This window comes from Canis lupus, chromosome 1 (assembly GCF_048164855.1).
Source record: "Canis lupus baileyi chromosome 1, mCanLup2.hap1, whole genome shotgun sequence".
NCBI classification, from domain to species: domain Eukaryota; kingdom Metazoa; phylum Chordata; class Mammalia; order Carnivora; family Canidae; genus Canis; species Canis lupus.
Window position 1 is genome coordinate 104,272,637 of NC_132838.1, and position 22,047 is coordinate 104,294,683.

Here is a 22,047-nt window from a genome sequence, read left to right on the forward strand (position 1 = left end):
GTAATCTGTATTTTCAAGAAGGAACATACAGTGGATTTAAAATGCATAATTTTATCTATGTGTGATCATAAGATATTTTAATGATAGAATATATTGGTTTTTAATGTGTTAATACTGATGTGTACAGGAATAATGTATTATCCCGCCACCAACATTAACCTACCTTACCTTAAGAATGTGGACAACAGGGGATCCCTGGGTGGAGCAGCGGTTTAGCGCCTGCCTCTGGCCCAGGGTGTGATCCTGGAGACCTGGGATCGAGTCCCACGTCGGGCTACCGGTGCATGGAGCCTGCTTCTCCCTCTGCCTCTCTCTCTCTGTGTGTGTGATTATCATAAATAAAATTAAAAAAAAAAAAAAAGAATGTAGATAACAGGTGGTGTTTACCATGCCATTTGATAATGGTGATGTAATATCACCAGTAATCCCTTTTCTCAGTGGCCTCTGAGAATATATTTAAAAGTGTATTAAATACATTTAATACACCATTAAGTGTATCAAATAATGTGTGATTATATTTCCAACAGTTTATCTATTGTATCATTTTCTTCTCCTTTTAACTGCTGAGACATCCACATGGATATATAACATATTATATCGGGGGACCGTTGGCAGGTTAGGTAAACTCCTTCCTGATGGTGTGCTGCCTGCTATCCATTTTGTGTAGTCAGTTGGTTTGCAGGGGACATGAACTGACACAATACCTTCTCACTAGTGCATTCCCTAAACAACACCCTGCAGAGTCACAAGTTAATATAATTTCTGACGTGACACCTCAACCACTGCCCTTGTGAACAACCATCTCCCCTGGCAACCTATGCATCCTCTTGTATACCCTGTAGAGAAGATCCCCACAGAGATTACCTAAATATGTTTTTGTCTCAGTGGCTCCATCTGGACTGACCCAGGAACTCAAAGACACTCTCTGCCCATAGATCCAAATAGAAGATTGAGCCCCCTGTCATGATGGACAGCTTCCTTTGACGTGTAAATGAACTCAATATCTACATGTGGCAGTACTCGGTGTATAATAGATACCCCATAAGTGGAGAAAAGTATTCCAACACGAGGAAAGGCATGAGAAACAAAAATTACAGGAAGAAGAACTGCATGAATTCTACATGTGGAGAGAGGACACCTATTACTGGGTTACACACCTGACTCTCAGAATACAGAAAGACAAATTCTACTTGTCTTAACTTTTTAAGCATCTCCAGTTCTTCTTGATCTCAGTTTCATTCCTAGTTACAAATGTATCTGAGACAATTTTTTGTACGTTTTGTAGAGTCCTCACTGACCTCTTGAGATTAGAGGGATACAAGGACAATGGGCCACAGTATAAATTCAGACATTTAACACCCAGAAGGGTGTGAACAGAGTTGAAACATGATGACCTACATTCCCAAGGTGCAAACATAAAATATTTTTATTTATTTTTATTTTATTTTAATATTTATTTATTCATGATACACATATAGAGGCAGAGACACAGGCAGAGGGAGAAGCAGGCTCCATGTCGGGAGCCCGAGACAAGACTCGATCTTGGGACTCCAGGATCGCGCCCTGGGCCAAAGCCAGGCGCTAAACCGCTGAGCCACCCAGGGATCCCCAAATAAAATATTTTTTAAAAAAAATAGTCTTATTTGAGAGAAAGAGAGAGAGTACAAGCAGTAGGAATAGCAGAGGAAGAGAGAGAAACAGGCTCCCCACTGAGCTGGGAGCCCAGTGCAGGGCTGGATCCCCAAATCCTGAGCCAAAGGCAGACACCCAATCAACTAAGCCACCCAGGCACCCAACGCTATTTTTAAAAAATATTTTATTTATTTATTTGAGGGAGGAAGGGAGATAGAGAGTGCACATGAGCAAGCACAGCAGAGGAAGCAGCAGAGGGAAAGTGAGAAACAGGCAGCCTGACAGGGGCATGGATCCCAAGACCCTGGGGTCATGATATGAGCCAAAGGAAGTGGCCACCGAGGTGCCTCAAGATAAGACCTACTAAACGCATACGTGGTGCTCGCTTCAGCGGCACATATACTAAAATTGGAACAATACAGAGAAGATTAGCATGGCCCCTGTGCAAGGATGACACGCAAATTCGTGAAGCGTTCCATATTTTTTTGCCAGGCTGCATAGCGAAGAAAATGAATAGACAGCTTATGTGCGTGTCATATTTGTGTTAATAAAACCATAAAAATACCATCAAAAAAAATAAACGCATATGTGGAGGGGGACCTGGATTGCTCAGTCAGTTAAGCATCTGTCTGTGGTTCAGGTCATGAGCTCAGGGTCCTGGGACAAAGCCCCAACTTAGGCTCCCTGCTTAGCTTCCCCCTCTCCTGCTCCCACTGCTAGTGCTCACTGTCTGTCAAAGAAATACAGAAAATCTTAAAACATATACCTGGAGAACACTTTTTGAAATGGAGGGAGGGAACTGGAGGGAACACGTAGTCGCTCCAAAGTCCAAGTCAGATGCTCATGGTGTCACCTGATGAATAAAAGTAATAGAGATGGGGACTTGGCAAATATGGTGAGTTCCTGGGACCAAGGAATTCCTACTTTTCTTCATGATTTAACTGAATTCCCTGGTGTTACTAATAAGCAATAAGATTCTGTTGGATACAGAGATTACTGATCTTCTTCAGGTCTAAATTATTGGCAGTGGATGGTGAGGGGTAGTGGATGATGGAAGCATCATAGACAATACTTTAAGATATATCACAGATTAGGGATCCCTGGGTGTCGCAGCGGTTTGGCGCCTGCCTTTGGCCCAGGGCGCGATCTTGGAGACCCGGGATCGAATCCCACGTCGGGCTCCCGGTGCATGGAGCCTGCTTCTCCCTCTGCCTATGTCTCTGCCTCTCTCTCTCTCTCTCTCTCTGTGACTATCATAAATAAATAAAATAAAATAAAAAAATTTAAAAAAAGATATATCACAGATTAGATGTTGGAGATGAAGCCTTGGGGACACTCTAATAGGCAGGATCAGCAAGGCATGTGCTATGATTCCACAAACCACTAGTATCCCAGGTGTATAACTCCAACATCGGTTTGATCCACTACAGATGGATGATCTTCCAGGAATGCTGATCACTCCCTCATTCTATCTTGCCCATGATTAGGGTAGTCACGTCCTCTGGGCTCTGTGCTTGTTGCCAGTGAGTGGGGACACAGGTTAGTAGTCAGAGGTTGTGAGCATCTCTGCCTCAATCTACCCAGTTTTTGGCCACAAATCTCCGTGGTCCTTCACAGCCCTTGCTGCTCCTTTACCCATCCTGTCTGGAGTGGAACTTGGATTTCTATTACTTGTGAAATCCAGTGCAAAGAAGTTGGATAACAGGTTATTCACATTTAACATTATTACAATTGAAATATAATAATCTATTTTGGGTCAGCCTGGGTGGCTCGGCGGTTTAGCACTGCCTTTGGCCCAGGGCATGATCCTGGAGACTGTGGATTGAGTCCTGTGTCGGGCTCCCTGCATGGAGCCTGCTTCTCTCTCTGCCTTGTCTCTGCCTCTTTCTGTTTCCCATGAATAAATAAATAAAATCTTTAAAAAAGAAAAAAAAAGAATCCATTTCATTTTGTACCTGTGACTTTGTGTTCAGCTATACCAAGAATGACAAATACTTCTAAAAAAGATGTATATTTTCTGTTATATACACAATGAATATGTAGGAAGCCCATGTCTGATAAAATGACTGAGACATCATATGGGGTAGCTCTATTTCCCCTTTTTTGTACTTCTATTATCCATTAACAGCCTTGTGCTCATCTTTCATCTCTCATGGCCCAAAACTGGTTGCCCCACCAGTAGGCATCAAATCCTGTTTCATGGGATCCCTGAGTGGCTCAGCGGCTTAGCGCCTTCCTTCAGCCCAGGGTGTGATCCTGGAGTCCCCGGATTGAGTCCCACATCAGGCTCCCTGTGGGAAGCCTGCTTCTGCCTCTGCTTATGTCTCTGCCTCTCTCTCTCTCATTCTGTGTCTCTCATGAATAAATAAAAATAAAATCTTTAAAAAAATCCTGTTCCATTACTAAGGAATAAGAAGAAATATGAGAGAACATAGGGACTTTTTTTTTTAAAGATTTTATTTATTTATTCATGACTGACACACAGAGAGAGGCAGAGACACAGGCAGAGGGAGAAGCAGGCTCCCTGCGGAGAGCTCAATGTGGGACTGGATCCCAGGACCACGGGATCTCGACCTAAGCCAAAGGCAGATGCTCAGCCACTGAGCCACCCAGGTGCCCCTATAGGGGTTTTGACTTAAAGTTATTTCATTTTCATTCATTCGGGGTACTGCACAGACACTTCTCCAGAGCTCAGGGACTGACCAGAGCTCTCTCAGATGGCTCTGTAAGCAACACCATGTGTACAGCAAAAGTGGATACTCAAGAATATCTTTAAAAATAGCCATTTTTACCTGCACTGTGTCACAGCATCTGACACAATGGCCATCGCCATTGGCACTGTAATAAGATGTCATGAAAATCCCTCAATGTGAGAATATGCTTAACCTGGAAGCACAAGAACTTCATTATGAATGCAAATAGAATGCCTCTTTTGAGGTAGGAATGTATACATTTTCAATCCTGTACATACGTTAAGATTTTAGAGAAAAATTATTGTTATTATTATTATTTTAAAATTTAGTTATTCATGAGAGACACAGAGAGACAGAGAGAGGCAGAGACACAGGCAGAGGGAGAAGAAGGCTCCATGCAGAGAGCCTGATGTGGGACTGGATCCTGGGACTCCAAGATCACGCCTTGAGCAGAAGGCAGACGTTTAACCGCTGAGCCACCCAGGAGTCCTGAGAAAAATTATTATTATCTTTTTAAAAGAATTATTTATTTATTCATGAGAGACACAGAGAGAGAGAGAGAGAGAGGCAGAGACATAGGCAGAGGGAGAAGCAGGCTCCTTGCAGGAAGCCTGATGTGGGACCTGATCCCAGGATCCTGGGATCTCGCCCTGAGCTGAAGGCAGACGCTCCACCACTGAGCCAACCAGTCATCCCTAGAGATAAATTATTGAGGAGGAACAGTATTCCTTTACCATTCAGAATTATTTTACCTAGTCTAAGTATCAAATTGACAGAGACAGATTACAGGTGAAAAAATTTCCAAAGTCTGGTTACATACATCCAAAGGCCCAATAATGAAAGTGAGACCCATAAAAATTACTAATGTTGATAATATTTATGCTTTTTAGAAAAAAGAGATAACACATCTGTGAGAATTTGACAGTGTCAGAAAAACTCCCGTTTGGGCCTTCAATTAGTAGATAATTCAGAGTGGAATTTAGGTAGTGGTAATAAAGTAGTGAAAAGTAACCAGTCTATTCATGCAACGTCTCAGCTCCTAATTCCCTAAGAATACCTCTTTATCTCTTCGTACAGAAAAGGTATCTATAACATGGGAGACTGATTTTCTAATTTCTCAGGGTCAGAGTATCCTTTTTGCATTGGCTGTTTCCTAAATAGTTTTTATATCAAAAAACCAATATGCCAAGGGGCACATATTAGGGCAGCCTGCCATTGTCCTCTACACAAACTCGGGAAGACAGAACTGGCAATCCACCAGAAGCAGGGAGAGCAGAAGCCAAGAACCCTCACCCTTCACAGCCCCACCCAGATTCTCCCTCTTCTGGAGATTGTCCAGGCTGGCCCCACTCTGGGATCTCCCCTCACTGAACAGGTGGGAGGAGATCAAAATTTTCTTTGGCTGCCTATTCTCAGTCGCAAGTTGAAGGCAGATGCTTAACCAACTGAGCCACCCAGGCACTCCACAATGAATCTTATTTTCCCTGGAATAGGGCTGAACATTGAGCAATAAAGAGTTCCCTAAACTGACTGAAGAATTTAACATATTTATTCAAAGTTCCAAAGCTGGTTTTTCAGATGTATATCAATTGATCCACATGTTTGCAGTAAGGTCTGGCCAAACATTAGATGAAACTAGCCCAATGGGAACATGATGAACAGGATCCAAACACACAGATCCCTAACTTTTCGCAAGATGCTAGAAAATTCACTAGAAGATGTCAACAATCAATTATAACTGTTTTCCCTGTCCAGTGGATCTGAACAAAATTCAGGTTTAGGACGCCTGGGTGGCTCAGTGGTTGAGTGTCTGCCTTTGGCTCAGGGTGTGATTCTGGAGTCCCAGGATCCAGACCCACATCATGTTCCCTACAGGGAGCCTGCTTCTCCCTCTGCCTATATCTCTGCCTCTCTCTGTGTGTGTCTCTCATGAATAAATAAGGAAACTCTTTAAAAGAAAAAAAAAAGATGTATTTTGCCAACCAGCTGCATGGTCCTCTTAGTAGATTCCACCCTAGAGACTACAGAGAAAATCTGTTGCCTCATGAAACCTTGATATTTTTTTTTTGAAACCTTGATTTTTTAAAGATTTTATTTCTTTATTCACAAGACACACACACACACACACACAGGCAGAGAGGCCCTTTTCTTGAGCACTTGTGCCAAACCGTCAATGAAATTGCTTTCCTTAACCAATGCTATATGAAGGTGCTGTCTTCATAGCAGTAGAAATGGATTTACTGCGTCTCTAATACTCCTATCCCAGCATAATTGTAACACCCTTGTTGAAACCCCTCCTTATTTATACATAAGTGTATCACACATCATGAAATATGTATCTTTGATTTGGATATGTGACCTACTGGGTGGTTCTGGGACATGAGACTGTTGCACCATCATGATTGTACGTTTTTATTCCTCAGCCATTAGAAACGACAAATACCCACCATTTGCTTCGACGTGGATGGAACTGGAGGGTATTATGCTGAGTGAAGTAAGTCAATCGGAGAAGGACAAACAGTGTATGTTCTCATTCATTTGGGGAATATAAATAGTGAAAGGGAATATAAGGGAAGGGAGAAGAAACGTGTGGGAAATATCAGAAAGGGAGACAGAACATAAAGACTCCTAACTCTGGGAAACGAACTAGGGGTGGTGGAAGGAGAGGAGGGCGGGGGGTGGGGGTGAATGGGTGACGGGCACTGAGGGCGGCACTTGACCGGATGAGCACTGGGTGTTATTCTGTATGTTGGTAAATTGAACACCGATAAAAAATAAATTTATTATAAAAAATGATTGTTTTTTTTTTTTTTTAAGATTTTATTTATTCATAAGTGACAGAGAGAGAGAGAGGCAGAGACACAGGCAGAGGGAGAAGCAGGCTCCACGCAGGGACTCGATCCCGGAGCTCCAGGATCATGCCCTGAGCCACTCAGAGATCCATGACTGTACGTTCTTACAGCGAGTGCACAACTGTTGAATAGCCCTTGCAAACTGATTTTTTTTTTTTAAGATTTCTTATTTATTTATTTATGATAGACAGAGAGAGAGAGAGAGGCAGAGATACAGGCAGAGGGAGAAGCAGGCTCCATGCCGGGAGCCTGACGCGGGACTGGATCCCCGGACTCCAGCATCGCGCCCTGGGCCAAAGGCAGGCGCCAAACCGCTGCGCCACCCAGGGATCCCCGAAAACTGATTTAAAAAAAACACACAAGACACACAAAACCGCATAACGTTCTACCAACTGTTTCCACTGTTAAAATAATTAAGCTGGGAAACCACAGACTCAGGCGGCTTTAATGTCTTGGTAGCCTCTGTACGCAAACCACAACTTCACAGCCAATTCACTGGAATGGAAGAAAATGAACAAGACAATTGCAGTCAACGAGGGCTTCCAAAAATAAGGCAACAGCTCACGGTATATCAATCAAACATTGCCCTTGCTTACCTCCCAGAATCTCTCTATAAAAACCTCATCGCTACCTCTTCCAGGGGGAGCATGACTAATCATTTGAATGGACAAACCTACTGGTCAAAATAACTATGGAAAATTTGAACGTACATCACTTCATCGCTAAAGATCAACAGTACCACCTTTCATTTTGACCACTCAAGCGGCCTAAACGTCTTGCTCACGTGGCAGCGGGCACGAAACTCCGGGCGGCTGGTTTCCCCGCCCCACAGGCCCAATCTTGCACACGCGCACAACACGCCAAAGCGATTCTGCCCTCACTTCGCCAGACTTCACCCTTGGTAATGGCTCCCCACAGCGCCTGCGCAGAGAGAGTGGCCCGCCAAGTGCTGCGCCTGCGCACGGAGGGCTTGCGGCACAGACCGCGCCCCGCTCTGGGCCTAAATCTGCGGTCCTGTGCCCCTCCGTCAGCGGTCGCACCTCAACCAAGCCCACACGCCTGAGGTCACAGTGCGGGCAAGCTGGGACCAGAGTCTGTGGACGGACCAGTCCTCCAGCCTGGGTGGCTCGGTGGTTGAGCGTCTGCCTTCAGCCCAGGGCGTGACCCCGGCGTCCCGGGATCGCATCCCGCGGCGGGCTCCCTGCATGGAGCCTGCTTCTCCCTCTGCCTGGGTCTCTGCCTCTCTCTGTCTGTCATGAATAAATGAAATCTAGAAAAAACAACAACAGACCAGTCCTTGTGACCAGCGTTGGTATTACACACAGAGTCAGTCTCTTGTGAGGGAAACAAATTATCCAACCAAAAGTCCCGACTGCCCTGAGGAAGAGCTTGGACCAGCCCAGTTTGAGCTTAAGCCAACCTCACACCTAAGCAGATCAACAAGTAACCTGGAGTGATCTACAGTTACCTTTACCTCAGTAGGATATCGAAATCTCCATTCAAGGAGGAGCACAAACCTCGTTGATCTACCAAGTGGGTATAGAAGTGTTTTCTTGAGGCACTTGTGCCATATTATGCCCAGCTCTACATAAAATGACAAGGCTCTGCTTGCTAAGTATCCACCCTCATCCCAAATAAAAGGAAGTCATTCCCCCTAGCTCTGTGAGTCTCTACTTTGGAATTTATTCTGTGATCTCCTTATTTGCTGTAGATCAAGTTTCCTTTGTAGGACAACCACACCTGGTGTAGTTTGTATCCATGACTCAAGGAGCAGTGAACTCATCGTATTTCAATTACAGTACAACTGGTTCTGACTTAGGAGAGTTTCTAAGATAATTTTTGACACAGTAATATGTTCTAATGTATTTTATGATCTTAAGAGAATGGCATATGATCCACAAAACCAGTATAAATACTAAGTGTTTATCCAAAATAACTTGTCCAATGAAGGCATCAATACAGGCATACACAGTTTGTGGAGTAGTGAGTTAAAAAAAAAAAAATCACACAGTATAAATCGTGTCCATTTCTTAGGTGGAAGGTTTTACTGTGTTACATATGTACTTATCAAATTCTAATGTGAATTAGAATTTCAATACAGGGGATCCCTGGGTGGCTCAGCAGTTTTGCGCCTGCCTTCGGCCCAGGCCGTGATCCTGGAGTCCCAGGATCGAGTCCCCATCGGGCTCCCTGCATGGAACCTGCTTCTCCCTCTGCCTGGGTCTCTGCCTCTCTCTCACTCTGTGTCTCTCATGAATAAATAAATAAAATCTTTATTAAAAAAAAAAAAAGAATTTCAATACAGCACATTAGAGAGGTCTTGTGAAAAAGGAGATTTTGTTCAGGAGTACTAGGGCGGGATAGTGGTCTGCATTTCTAACGCAGCAGCCTACAGACCAAGGAATGCATTTTTGGTAAGAAAGAGGAAGAAGCTAAGGCAAGAATTCTTGGCAGACTTGGAAGTGAAATGGTTGGCATTTTCTTAATTGGTTTTTATATGTTGGAGACAGAGAGAGAGAGAGAGAGAGAACAAGAGGGGTTGGTTTGCAAGGGAGAGGAATAAGCAGACTGCCCCCGGAGCAGGGAGCCCAACACAGGGCTCTAGCCCAGGGACCCAAGCTGAAAGCAGACACTTAACTGACTGAGCCACTCAGGTGCTCCCTGAGGAGTTTTATACCATTTACAAATTCTGCTGGAATAGCAAGAAAGCCAACAATTCTTTCTCAGCAATTCCTGCTTACTAGAGAGCATCTAAAATTTGTTCATAAATTAACAGAAGATGAATAATAATATTCTCAGAAAACAAACATTAGGGATCCCTGGGTGGCGCAGCGGTTTGGCGCCTGCCTTTGGCCCAGGGCGTGATCCTGGAGACCCAGGATCGAATCCCACATCGGGCTCCCGGTGCATGGAGCCTGCTTCTCCCTCTGCCTGTGTCTCTGCCTCTCTGTCTCTCTCTGTGTGACTATCATGAATAAATAAATAAAATCTTTAAAAAAAAATAAAGTCTTTAGAAAACAAACATTATTCTTCTATTTTTATGGGAATAATTTATCAAACATCCAGTAACGTGGAAGGGATCAGATTTTCACCCAGGGTTTTTGTTTTTGTTTTTAATGAAAAAGAAACTACAAGCAAGAGAAATTCAAATAAATAAGTTTCCATTTGAAATATGGTTTCTGCATATCGCTCACAACATCTAAGAGGGAAAATATGAACATTACAGGGGAGGAATCTGGCAGAGAGCACCAAGCCAATAAAGATTTTATTTATTCATGAGAGACAGAGAGAGAGAGAGAGAGAGAGAGAGAGAGAGGCAGAGACACAGAGAGAGAAGTAGGCTCCATGCAGGGGGCCCGACATGGGACTCCACCATCATGCCCTGGGCCAAAGGCAGTGCTAACTTTTTTTTTTTTTTTTTTTTTTATTTATTTATGATAGTCACAGAGAGAGAGAGAGAGAGAGAGAGGCAGAGACACAGGCAGAGGGAGAAGCAGGCTCCATGCACCGGGAGCCCGATGTGGGATTCAATCCCGGGTCTCCAGGATCGCGCCCTGGGCCAAAGGCAGGTGCCAAACCGCTGCGCCACCCAGGGATCCCCCAAAGGCAGTGCTAAACCGCTTAGCCACCAGGGCTGCCCCCCAAGCCAATAAAAGAAGCTCACATCACTGTATGGACAGAAATTCCTATCAGTGCCTAAGACTCCCCACAGGACACACCATCACTGGTGTTTTCTTGTGGTCAGAAAACAATAATTCAGAATAGAAATCTAATTATGAAAACAGTGGATTTATACCCAGTTCCATCATATGTAGTTTCCATAGAAGCTGTTTCTAGGCAGCAGGCTTAACAAAGGAATGTAGAAAGGGCCCCCAGTGACACCCCCTCACCCGCCGGCTGAACACAGGCCCATCAGGGGACACATTTCAAAATATCCATATGCCCTCACTAACCAATGGGCTACCGACAAGCAGGTACAGTGACCAAACCAGGGAAAATATGCTAAGATTCCTTACCTCCTCACCTGCCCCCTTTAAACAGAGCCTCTACTCACTGCCTCCCCTCTGCTGTCCTGCCTGCTCTCTTACAGTGGATTCAACAAACTTCTAGATCATTTGACCGCAGGTGAATTCTTTTCAACTGCCACTTGACTAGCTTCAAACCAATCATCATCCCATAGGTGGGGCCCTCATCTGACTGGTAAAGACAACACATTTTGACAGTTTCTGTGTCCTGTATTAGCTGGTATAATTTTTTATTTTTATTTTAAAAATTTTTAAAGATTTCCATTACCGAGAGAGGAATGGAAGAGCAGAAGGGGAGGGAGAGAGTGATTTTTTAAAATTTTATTTATTCATGAGAGACACAGAGAGAGGCAGAGACACAGAGGGAGAAGCAGCCCCCTGCAGGGAGCCCAATGTGGGATTCGATCCTGGGACTCTAGGATCACGCCCTGGGCCAAAGGCAGATGCTCAACTGCTGAGCCACCCAGGCATCCTGAGAGAGTGATTTTCAAGCAGACTGTTGAGCTAAGAGCGAAAAGCAAGGTTCCACTCTAGGACCCTGAGATCATGACCTGATCAGAAATCAATAGGCCAACGATTTACAAACTGAGCCACCCAGGTACCCATCTGGTATTTTAATAGAGTATCTTTTCTTATTCTAAAGAGCAAGTGTGGGATCCCTGGGTGGCGCAGCGGTTTGGTGCCTGCCTTTGGCCCAGGGCCCAATCTTGGAGACCCGGGATCGAATCCCACGTCGGGCTCCCGGTGCATGGAGCCTGCTTCTCCCTCTGCCTGTGTCTCTGCCTCTCTCTCTGTGACTGTCATAAATAAATAAAAAATAAAGGGCAAGAGTCATTCCCCCAATTTTTTGAGAATTTTCAGAATTATTCTAGACTTCATATCCATCATGTTTAGTTGTGCATTTCTTACTCCTGAGCTACACAGAGCTGATAAAGCATCCAGATGGAACCTAAATGAGAAATGGTTTCCTTCACTGGTGTCCCAGAACAGACTTCATCAGCATTAGGAATGTTGGACTCGGATCCCTGGGTGGCTCAGCAGTTTGGTGCCTGCCTTTGGCCCAGGGCCTGATCCTGGAGTTCCAGGATCGAATCCCACATGGGGCTCCCTGCATGGAGCCTGCTTCTCCCTCTGCCTGTGTCTCTCATTAATAAATAAATCTTAAAAAAAAAAAAAAGGAGTGTTGGACTAGTGCCTTCTTCCCCTCTGGATCCATCACCATGGGAATATTTCAATACATTCAGGACTTTATTTCAAAATGACCACTGTTGATGACCTCCTAGAAGGCAGGTTAGAGAAAAGGGAGAGAAGGCTCAGGGATATAAGGGAGAAGGGTTCCAAAGACCTATCCTTTACTATCATTTCTGAAAAGGTGTTAAAATTAGGTGAAAACATGAGGCAGAACTTCAGAGCTAGAGGAATCAACATTTGCAATTTCTAAATGCAAGGAATTTCAAGAGAAAAAGATGACATGGCCTCTCCTGGGACAGGAGGCTTACCTGAGAACTGGCCGTTTCTTTTACCTTGTCCTTTAGATTTTTACTAGAAATGCAGAAAAGTCCCAACTTTTTAGTCCTTTGTGTCAAGAGTTATTCAGAAAACTATGAGTTCCTACTTGGAAACCAATCCTGGACTTTTCCTTCTCTGCTTCAGGGGGTCTCCCCCCTCACAGATGCCCACACATTCACCTACACCTTAGGAACCATGTGCTGCATGGACCTGACCCTCCCAGACTTACGTAGCAGAGACCCAGTTACTTCCACTGGAAGGAAAGCCTGTTCTCAATTCTCAAAATAACCAGATGCCCTCAAGTTATTCCCTGGCCTCACTTAGAATCACCTGGAGCTCTTAATTAAAAACATGCTTTTTCCACCCACACCAATTGACAGATTCTGAGGAGGAGGGCACCTGTGAGGATCCTTTTTGGTATTCCACATATGATCCTGTTGCTAGAATTTGGGAAGGTGACCAGGCAAAGCACAGTCACCATGGCTATGGTTGTTAATCATGTGAGGAACACAGGCAGAAGAAAAATTATTAAATGTATTTACTACCTACAACCCACTGACAAGTCTTTGAAACAGAGTGAGATTTCTCTAGGGACTCAATTGCCAGGATGTTAATACTTTGCTAAGGTAAAAGATAACCTTAGCCTGACCCCCAGGATCCTGTCAATGTATTTGAACATAGAAAAAATCCTATAGAAATGTCCTTTATCTATAAACGCCCCAAGATACGCATTGGCAAATATCCTCCAAGCATATGGCCTACTGATATACACCTGAAGGGTCTTATGACTAAAGTTTAATAGAGGGTAATAAATGACATTTTCCCCACAATAGTCAGCCCCCTCAAAGTCCTCAAAGTCTTGGAAACCTTGCTTCCAAAATACCTCAGAGACTTGCACTATCCCTAACCCACTCCCAACTTGAAAGTATTATATTGATGGGCCATCCTCATGACCCCAGTACAGCTCTTTTTGCCTATGGGTCCTGACCTGCGCTGCAATAAGACTACCATTTTGGACAATTAACATCTCATTAATTCTTTCATGGTTGTTGGTTCCAGACTTCACCCCACCAAACCTCATCTCTATTCTAAAACTACATCACTCCTATCACAAATATATGAGAATTCTAATTCCTCCACATTCTCACTAAAATTTGGTATTATCCTTTTTTCTTTATTTTAACCGTTCTAGAAAAAATTGACTGGTTGCTCACTGCAAACTAACTGGTCTTACTACAATTGTCCTGGTGACTGAAATGGAACCAACTTATAAGCACCAAGTTTAACAAAAATCAAAATGGCTGCATTAATGCCTCAGTGAGGCTGCATTTGAAACTAAATAGCCTTTTCCCTCTCCCCTGCAAACCTCAACCCCTACATTCTCAGCCTTTAGTTTAAGGAACTTGGTTCCACACTGACAACATGAGAAACAGGGCTGGCAGCACAGTCACGCAATTCCTGTGGAAACCTGCTAACTCCTATATTTCCCCCACAAAAACCCAGCCCTTACCTTGCAGTTTTGAAGGCCTTGACCTGCTGCAGCCTCCTCTGTTGGCAAAGCAATAAAGCTAGCTCTTTATCCCCAACTCTGTCTTCAGGTTATATTTTGGGTCTGAAGCACAGAGATCTTTTGTCGACAACAGAATGAATGTTAGGAGAGGAAAACTTGTTTTTCTTCCTCCATTCTTGATTCTTTGGCCTAATAATTAAACTGATATAAGACAGATTCATTCACAAGAGAGAAAAAAATTTATTTTTATTTTTTTTATTTTTTATTTTTTTCAAAAGAGAAAAATTAATTTAATTATGGGAACCTCAGAGACATGAGGCTAAAAGACAGGCAGTTGACGCTTACATGCCGATGTGGCTTCATGCAGGAGCCCAATGTGGGACTCGATCCCAGGATTCTTGGATCAAGCTCTGGGCAGAAGGCAGGGGCTAAACTGCTGAGCCATCCAGGGATCCCCTGTGATGCTGTGATGTAGTTTTCAATGTCAATCAGGTTGGGAGTCAATGGCCGAGAAAGAATTCTTGAGATGTCTTTGGTGCAGAAAGGTGGTTTTATTAATGCACAGGGACAGGATTCATAGGCATAGAAGCTGCACTGAGGTCATGAGGAATGGTCAATTATATACTTTCAAGTTGGGAGGAGGTTACAGATAGGGTAAGACTCTAAGGAATTTTATAAGCAAGGTTTCCAGGATCCTGATAGGGTTTGGGAAAAGGTCATTTATTACTGTGTAATAAAACCTGGGTTATGAGAACCTTTAGATGTATACTGGTGGGAAATATGTTTGGGGATGATTGCCAACAAGTATCTTGGGGGGGGGGGCAGGTAGAGATAAAGGAAGTTTCCAAATGAATTTTTATTTTTATGTGTTAAAGTAGACTTACAGGATCCTAGTGGTTGGAATAAAATTGCCTTTTGCACTTAGCAAAGCATTAACATCGAGACAGTTGAGTTCCTAGAGGAATATCACTCTGCCTATTTCAAGGACTTGTTGATGAGCTATAGATAGTAAGGAAATTTAATAATTTTTCATCTGCCTTTCTTCACATATCAGTCTGGTCTGTTCCCTTATCTCTTGTTTGCTCTGCCTTAGACTCGTTGTCTGCCAGGAATACCTTCAGAACCCAGTCAAGAGCCTCCTTTCTCTCCCTGCCTATACTTTACCCCTTTCCTTACTCACAACCTCCCTCTGGGGCACCCATACAGAACTTCCAAGCACCTCCATAACACCTGTAGGTGGCACCATTGGGTCCGCTGGCAATCAAGAAGTGTTACAGGCTACCATGCTTCCATTTTACTGCCCTCAAGTCCTTTAAAAATCCATGGACCAGGCAGAAACTTTAGAGTTTGTTTTTGGACATGAGTCTGTCTTCTCAAGCGGCTGGCCTCCTGAGTAAAGCTAATATTTAATTACAATAAAAATCTGTACCATATGTATTGGTTTTTTGAGTGACTGGCAGCTGAATTTGGGTTTTGGGGTACAAAATTGTGGGATCATCGACCACAATGGTAAGAAAGAATTCTGGAGATATTTCATGGTTCAACTTATTAAGTTTATTCAAGTAGCAGAGGGACAAGATTCATGCTCAGAAGAGCTACACTTTTATTTTTTTAATTTTATTTCTCAGGATTTTATGTATTTGAAAGAGTGGGGGGAAGGGGCAGAAGGAGAGGGAGAGGGAGAAGCAGGCTCTCCTCTGAGCAAGGAGCCTCATACAGGGCTCCATCCCAGGACCCTGAGACAAGAACCCAGTCTAAGTCGGGCACTAAAGTGAGTAAGCCACCCAGGCACCCCAAAAGATATATTTTTAATGTTTGAAGCTGGTGGTTATGCATTTAGCACTCAAGGGGGTGGGTCGTTCAGGGAGTATTAGATCATAAATATTTCCTCAAATCTTTTTTTCCCCCAAAGATTTATTTATATTAGATAGAAAGATAGAGAGTGCAGGTAGGGGTTTAGGCAGAGGGAGAGAGAATCATTTTTTTTTTAAATGAGAATTTTTTTAAAAAAACTTATGATAGACATAGAGAGCAAGAGAGAGGCAGAGACACAGGCAGAGGGATAAGCAGGCTCCATGCCAGGACCCCGACACGGGACTTGATCCCAGGACTCCAGGATCGCACCCTGGGCCAAAGGCAGGCGCTAAACTGCTGAGCCACCCAGGGATCCCTAGGGAGAGAGAATCTTAAGCAGACTCTGCACTGAGCTGGTAGCCTGATGTAAGGCTTGATTTTCATGATCCTGAGATCATGACCTGAGCCTAAATTATGAGTCAGTCGCTTAACCAACTGAGACACCCAGGCACCCCTCCTCAAAGTTCTACACCTAAAACTAATTTTTTTTTTTTTAAGATTCTACCCATTCATTGATGAGAGACAGACAGAGAGAGAGAGAGAGAGAGAGAGAGAGGCAGAAACATAAACAGAGAGAGAAGCAGGCTCCATGCAGGGAGCCTGATGTGGGACTTGATTCCAGGTCTCCAGGATCACGCCCTGGACTGAATGCAGATGCTCAGCCACTGAGCCTGAAACTACTTTTGAAAAATGTCTATGGTGCTTATCAGTCAGCTCAATATTAACTATTTATGAGAGGTGAAGGAAGTCATGAGACCCTTTAAAGATATAGCAGCCAGCACTTATTGGATCCTTATCAAAACTATGCAGGCTACAGGTCAGCTTTCTGAACTAAAAATAAACATTTTCTGTTTCTATCTCTCATCATTTCAGGATTAACCAATTGTCTCTTAATTTTTTTTTGTAATTTCAAGTTTTTATCTAAATTCCAGTTAGTTAACATATAATGTAGTATTAGTTTCAAAAGTAGAATTTAGTGATTCATCACTTACATACAACACCCACTGTTGGTCACCACAAGTGACCTCCTTCATACCCATCACCCATTTCATCCAGCCCCTACCCATTCCCCTCCAACAATCTTGAGTTTGTTTTCTACAGTTAACACTCTCTTTTGTGGTTTATCTAGATGTCTTGTTTTTTTCCTTATGTTCATCTGTTTCATTTCTTAAATTCCACATGTGAGTGAACTCATAAAGTATTTGTCTTTATTTGACTGAATTCACTTTGCATAATATACTACCTCCATTCACAGCATTGCAAATGGCAAAATTTCATTATTTTTTATACCCAAGTAATATTCCATTATATATATCAGTCCTTAAATTTTTAAAGTTGTTTAAGGATGAAGGACTCATCTTCTATACCTTCTTCATGGTGATAGGTGTTGTACAGATGTCCCTACCTATGGACAATATTGGTCACTATCTGCCTCTACGTGTAACCATTATAGAAGGCCATTGTTTATAGAGTCCAGAGGGGATATTGTAGTGAATTTGTTTTGAGTAGTAAGCACCATCTGTTCACAGCAGGAAGCAGTCAGGAACTGCTTGCATATATGTGAACAACAGAAGGAAATAAAGCAAAGTAGAGAACAAATTACAACTATTATTATAATGAACAATCAGAAGAACAATGAGAAGACCCTTTCCAGTGATCATAGTCTACCTTTCCATCAGAAATTTAATCAATCAGTAAGTGACAACATAGAGGTAAATCCAGAAACAGATGCTTAATGAGAGAGAACAAACTGATGGCTACCAGTGGGAAGGTGGGTGGATGGAAGGGTTAAATAGGGGTTGGGAATTAAGGACTGCACTTGGGATCCCTGGGTGGCACAGCGGTTTGGCGCCTGCTTTTGGCCCAGGGCGCGATCCTGGAGACCCGGGATTGAATCCCACGTCGGGCTCCCAGTGCATGAAGCCTGCTTCTCCCTCTGCCTGTGTCTCTGCCTCTCTCTCTCTGTGTGTGACTATCATAAATAAAAAAATAAAAAAATAAAAAATTTAAGGACTGCACTTGTCCTGATGAGCTCTGGGTGACATATGGAGTTTGTGGAATCACTATATTGTACACCTGAAACTAAGAAAACACTTTATGAACTATATTCCAATTTCATTGGAATGAAAATAAAATATTAAAAAGTTAGAGTGCCTGGGTGGCTGAGTTTGTTAAGCGTCTGACTATTTGGGCTGACTCATAATCTCTTAAGGTGGAACCCCTGGTCAGGCTCCTGGCCCAGTGAGGAGTCTGGTGAAGATTCTCTCCTTCTCCCTTTGCTGCTATCTTCCCCCCACCCCCACACACATGCCCTCCTGCTGCCTATTAAAAATATTTTTTAAAGCAATTTTTTTATTTTTTAAAAGGTTTCATTTGTTTATTTGAGAAAGAGAGAGAGAGAGAGAGAGAGCACAAGCTGGGGGAGGGGCAGAGGAAATAGCAGACACCCGGCTGAGAGGGGAGCATGACTTGGTGCTCTATCCCTTAGATCATGACCCAGTCAAAGGCAGATGCCTAACCAATTGAACCACCCAGGTGCCCCCCAACTGTTCTATTTTAAAGGTACAAAATAAAATTTAGAATTAAACTGACATGAACCAAAAGTAAATAAATTAATTAAAAGATTAGTTTAAGGGACGCCTGGGTGGCTCAGTGGTTGAGCCACCTTTAATTTAGGGTGTGATCCCAGAGTCCTGGGATTGAGTCCCATGTTGGGCTCCCAGGAAGGAGCCTGCTTCTCCCTCTGCTTGTGTCTCTGCCTCTTTCTGTGTGTCTCTCATGAATAAATAAAAAAACAAAATTTAAAAAAAAAAAAAAGGTGAATTTAAAACTGAGTTAAGGACATGTGGGTCTAGGTAGGGAGAGACAGGTAGTGGGCTATAGGATCAGGCTCACAAAAATTCCAAAAATGCAGAGGTAAAAGGAAACTAGAGATAAGGAAAGAAACCAGACCATCCTATCCTAGGTGTCAGAGGTGGGGTCTTGTGATAACAGCTACTTGTGACCAACAAAGAATTACTGGTCTAAAAAAGTAAACCATTGAAGGAGTTATCACTAGTCCTTACTCAATGATGATATCAATAGAGATGTTAAAAAGGATTTAGGTTCCCTGGTTGGTTTTCAATAAAAGAAAGCCTGCAAGCCACAGCAACTCTGTTGGGAAACCTCTCACTCCTGAGAGCTTTTTCTGTATCCTCGCTTAATGCTTAATAAACTTTATCACTTTACTCACTCTCCTTTGTCTACAAGATTCATTCTTCAACTCCAAGAGACAACCTAGCTCTCCTGCTTCAAAATGACTGTGCAGATCAAAAACTTAGCTTTAAGAAGACTATGAAGGAAAAAGTGAAATGACTCGAGTATGGTGCTGGCTGGATGACTTCTCTTGGTAAATAATTTTACATGTAATGACACCAGAGAAATTTCTTATTACTTGGTTGGAGTTTCATCATAAATTCATCTTCGTAAGAGTGAATCCTCTTCTGGTTATAATAGTTTACAGAATGTGAGAGGCTTTGTGGTTCTGTTTCTATACCTGTGTTGTTTTGGCTAGCAATGGGAAACGGTGTGTTGTTTTGTTTTGTTTTGTTTTAAAGATTTTATTTATTTATCCATGACAGAGAGAGAGAGAGAGAGAGAGAGAGAGGCAGAGGGAGAAGCAGGCTCCATGCAGGGAGCCAGAAGTGGGACTTGATCCTGGAACTCCAGGATCAGGCCCTGGGCTGTAGGCAGACGCTTAACTGCTGAGCCACCCAGGCATCCCTGGTCCTGGAATATTTGTGAAGAACATTTCATGTTTAGGTCCCATTTCGATGCTCCATATAGACCAGGATTAAGAAAACATACAGGGGCACTGGCTGGCTGGGTCAGGAGAGCATGCATCTATTGATCCTAGGGTTGTAAATTGGGTATACAAATTACTTTTTAAAATGTACAAATAAACAGGATGAATATGTAACCCAGAATAACTCAGAAAGTTGTGAAAAATAAAAAGCCCTATTATCTAAAATATGACAGATTTGGGACACCTGGGTGGCTCTAAGGTTGGGTGCCTGCCTTTGGCCCAGGGCATGATCCCGGAGACCCAGGATCCAGTCCCTCATCAGGCTTCCTGCATGGAGCCTGCTTCTCCTGCCTATGTCTCTGCCTCTGTCTCTCTCTCTCTTAAATAAAACATTTAAAAAATAGAATATGACAGATTTATTTATTTATTTATTTATTTATTTATTTTTAAGATTTTATTTATTTATTCATGAGAGACACACAGAGAGAGAGGCAGAGACACAGGCAGAGGGAGAAGCAGGCTCCATGCAGGGAGCCTGAGATGGGACTCCAAGATCATGCCCTGGGTCTAAGCGCAGGTGCTAAACCACTGAGCCACCCAGGGATCCTCCAGATTTACTGTTTAAAATGCATTGAAGGGGATCCCTGGGTGGCGCAGCGGTTTGGCGCCTGCCTTTGGCCCAGAGCGCGATCCTGGAGACCCGGGATCGAATCCCACGTCAGGCTCCCGGTGCATGGAGCCTGCTTCTCCCTCTGCCTGTGTCTCTGCCTCTCTCTCTCTCTCTCTCTCTCTCTCTCTGTGACTATCATAAATAAATAAAAAAAAAAATTAAAATGCATTGAAGATCACAGGACATGGAAGGTTTATGTGGCCTGAAATTTGCATATGTTTACCATCTTCTCATAATTAGATTCATATTCTGATTTACTTTTTTGAGGGTGATAACACAGCAGTCATAATGTGTCCTTTGACATTCCTCAGGCAGCTGATATCAGTTTGTGTTATTACACAAATTGATGTTAAGTTTGTTTATAGGGTTTGCTGCTGTCTGCCAAATCCCCCCTCTATAAAGTGAAAAAAAGTAAGTATTTTTCACTCTGAGGGAAGAAGAGTTCCCTCTTCTTTTCAAGGTTCCTCTAGCTGGATTAAATCAATTTGACATGAAACAGATCAACTGGAGAAAAGGAAATTTAGTTTTGTGTGTAAGGCAAATTCATACAGACATGAAATTCCAAAGACAGTGAAGCTACATGAATTTTTTAAAAGATTTTATTTATTTACTTGAGAGAGAAACAGAGACAGAGACAGAGAGCAGGAGGAGAGGCACAGGGAGAGGGAGAAAGAGAATATCAAGTAGACTCTGCTCTGAGTACAAAGCCTGATGTAGGGCTCAACCTTACAACCCTGAGGTCATGACCTGAGCCGAAATCAAGCATCAGACACCCAACGAACTGAGCTGCCCAGTTTATCTGAGCTAACAAGAGGGGTAGCAGGAAGGTGAGAGGAGATGGTTAGAAAACAAATGTCCTTTTATGCAGGTAAGTGTCTTTGGTAAAGAGGAATTTCTATTAATATCCCTCTTCCTGGTACAGGCTCTCCTTTCAATGGAAATTTAGGCAGTTGAAGGGCACATAAGGAGCTTTTCCTGAATCTTCCTGAATCTGGGTATTGATTGCTTTTCACCTAAAATAATCTTCCTGCCATAGTGATCTAACTTGAAGTGGTCTACCCTTGGCTCTTACACCCCTTTATCATTCATAGATCTTAGAGGGCTTTACTGAAAGGTGTGCAGAAAACTTCACATGTTAAAATCTGGAAATTCCATTTTCTTCTCAGTTTCACTTTGCTTCTAGTTTGCCTGGGAAAATGAAAGGTCTCACCTTTGTGAACCGGAGATACCAGCTTTTGTGATCAGAAGTTCTAAATCAGGTTTCCATCCTGTAAGTTTCTATTCTATAGCACAGTCATGTCACAGACATACTCTTCTTTGTACTTCTTTGTATTTTCAGAAAAATAAAATAAGAATCTCATTAGTAACATGTTTGTTGAAAGTTAATAATAAGAAACCTCACTAAAATAGAGTCAGGAGGTTTGGCAGACCTCATGGTCAATTGTGGACCAACAGGAAGAGATGGACTTGACCTGACATGAAGCTGACTTCATTTAGGTGTACTACTCTACTATCTCA

At 43.0% G+C, this 22,047-nt stretch overlaps 1 long non-coding RNA gene and 1 other non-coding gene across 2 annotated transcripts in view; both read left to right on the top strand.

Annotated features, from left to right (window-relative positions):
• Positions 1-2,010: 2,010 nt before the first annotated feature.
• Positions 2,011-2,117, top strand: LOC140609140 (U6 spliceosomal RNA). Its single transcript, XR_012011090.1, has one exon. It is a non-coding gene; the product is annotated as a U6 spliceosomal RNA (small nuclear RNA).
• Positions 2,118-11,013: 8,896 nt separating this feature from the next.
• Positions 11,014-22,047, top strand: part of LOC140600401 (uncharacterized) — an 87,698-nt gene continuing 76,664 nt past the window's right edge. Inside the window, exons 1-4 of the long non-coding RNA XR_012003666.1 lie at positions 11,014-11,151; positions 11,268-11,377; positions 19,325-19,463; positions 21,696-21,799. This is a non-coding gene — a long non-coding RNA (uncharacterized lncRNA). The remainder of the gene's footprint in view (positions 11,152-11,267; positions 11,378-19,324; positions 19,464-21,695; positions 21,800-22,047) is intronic.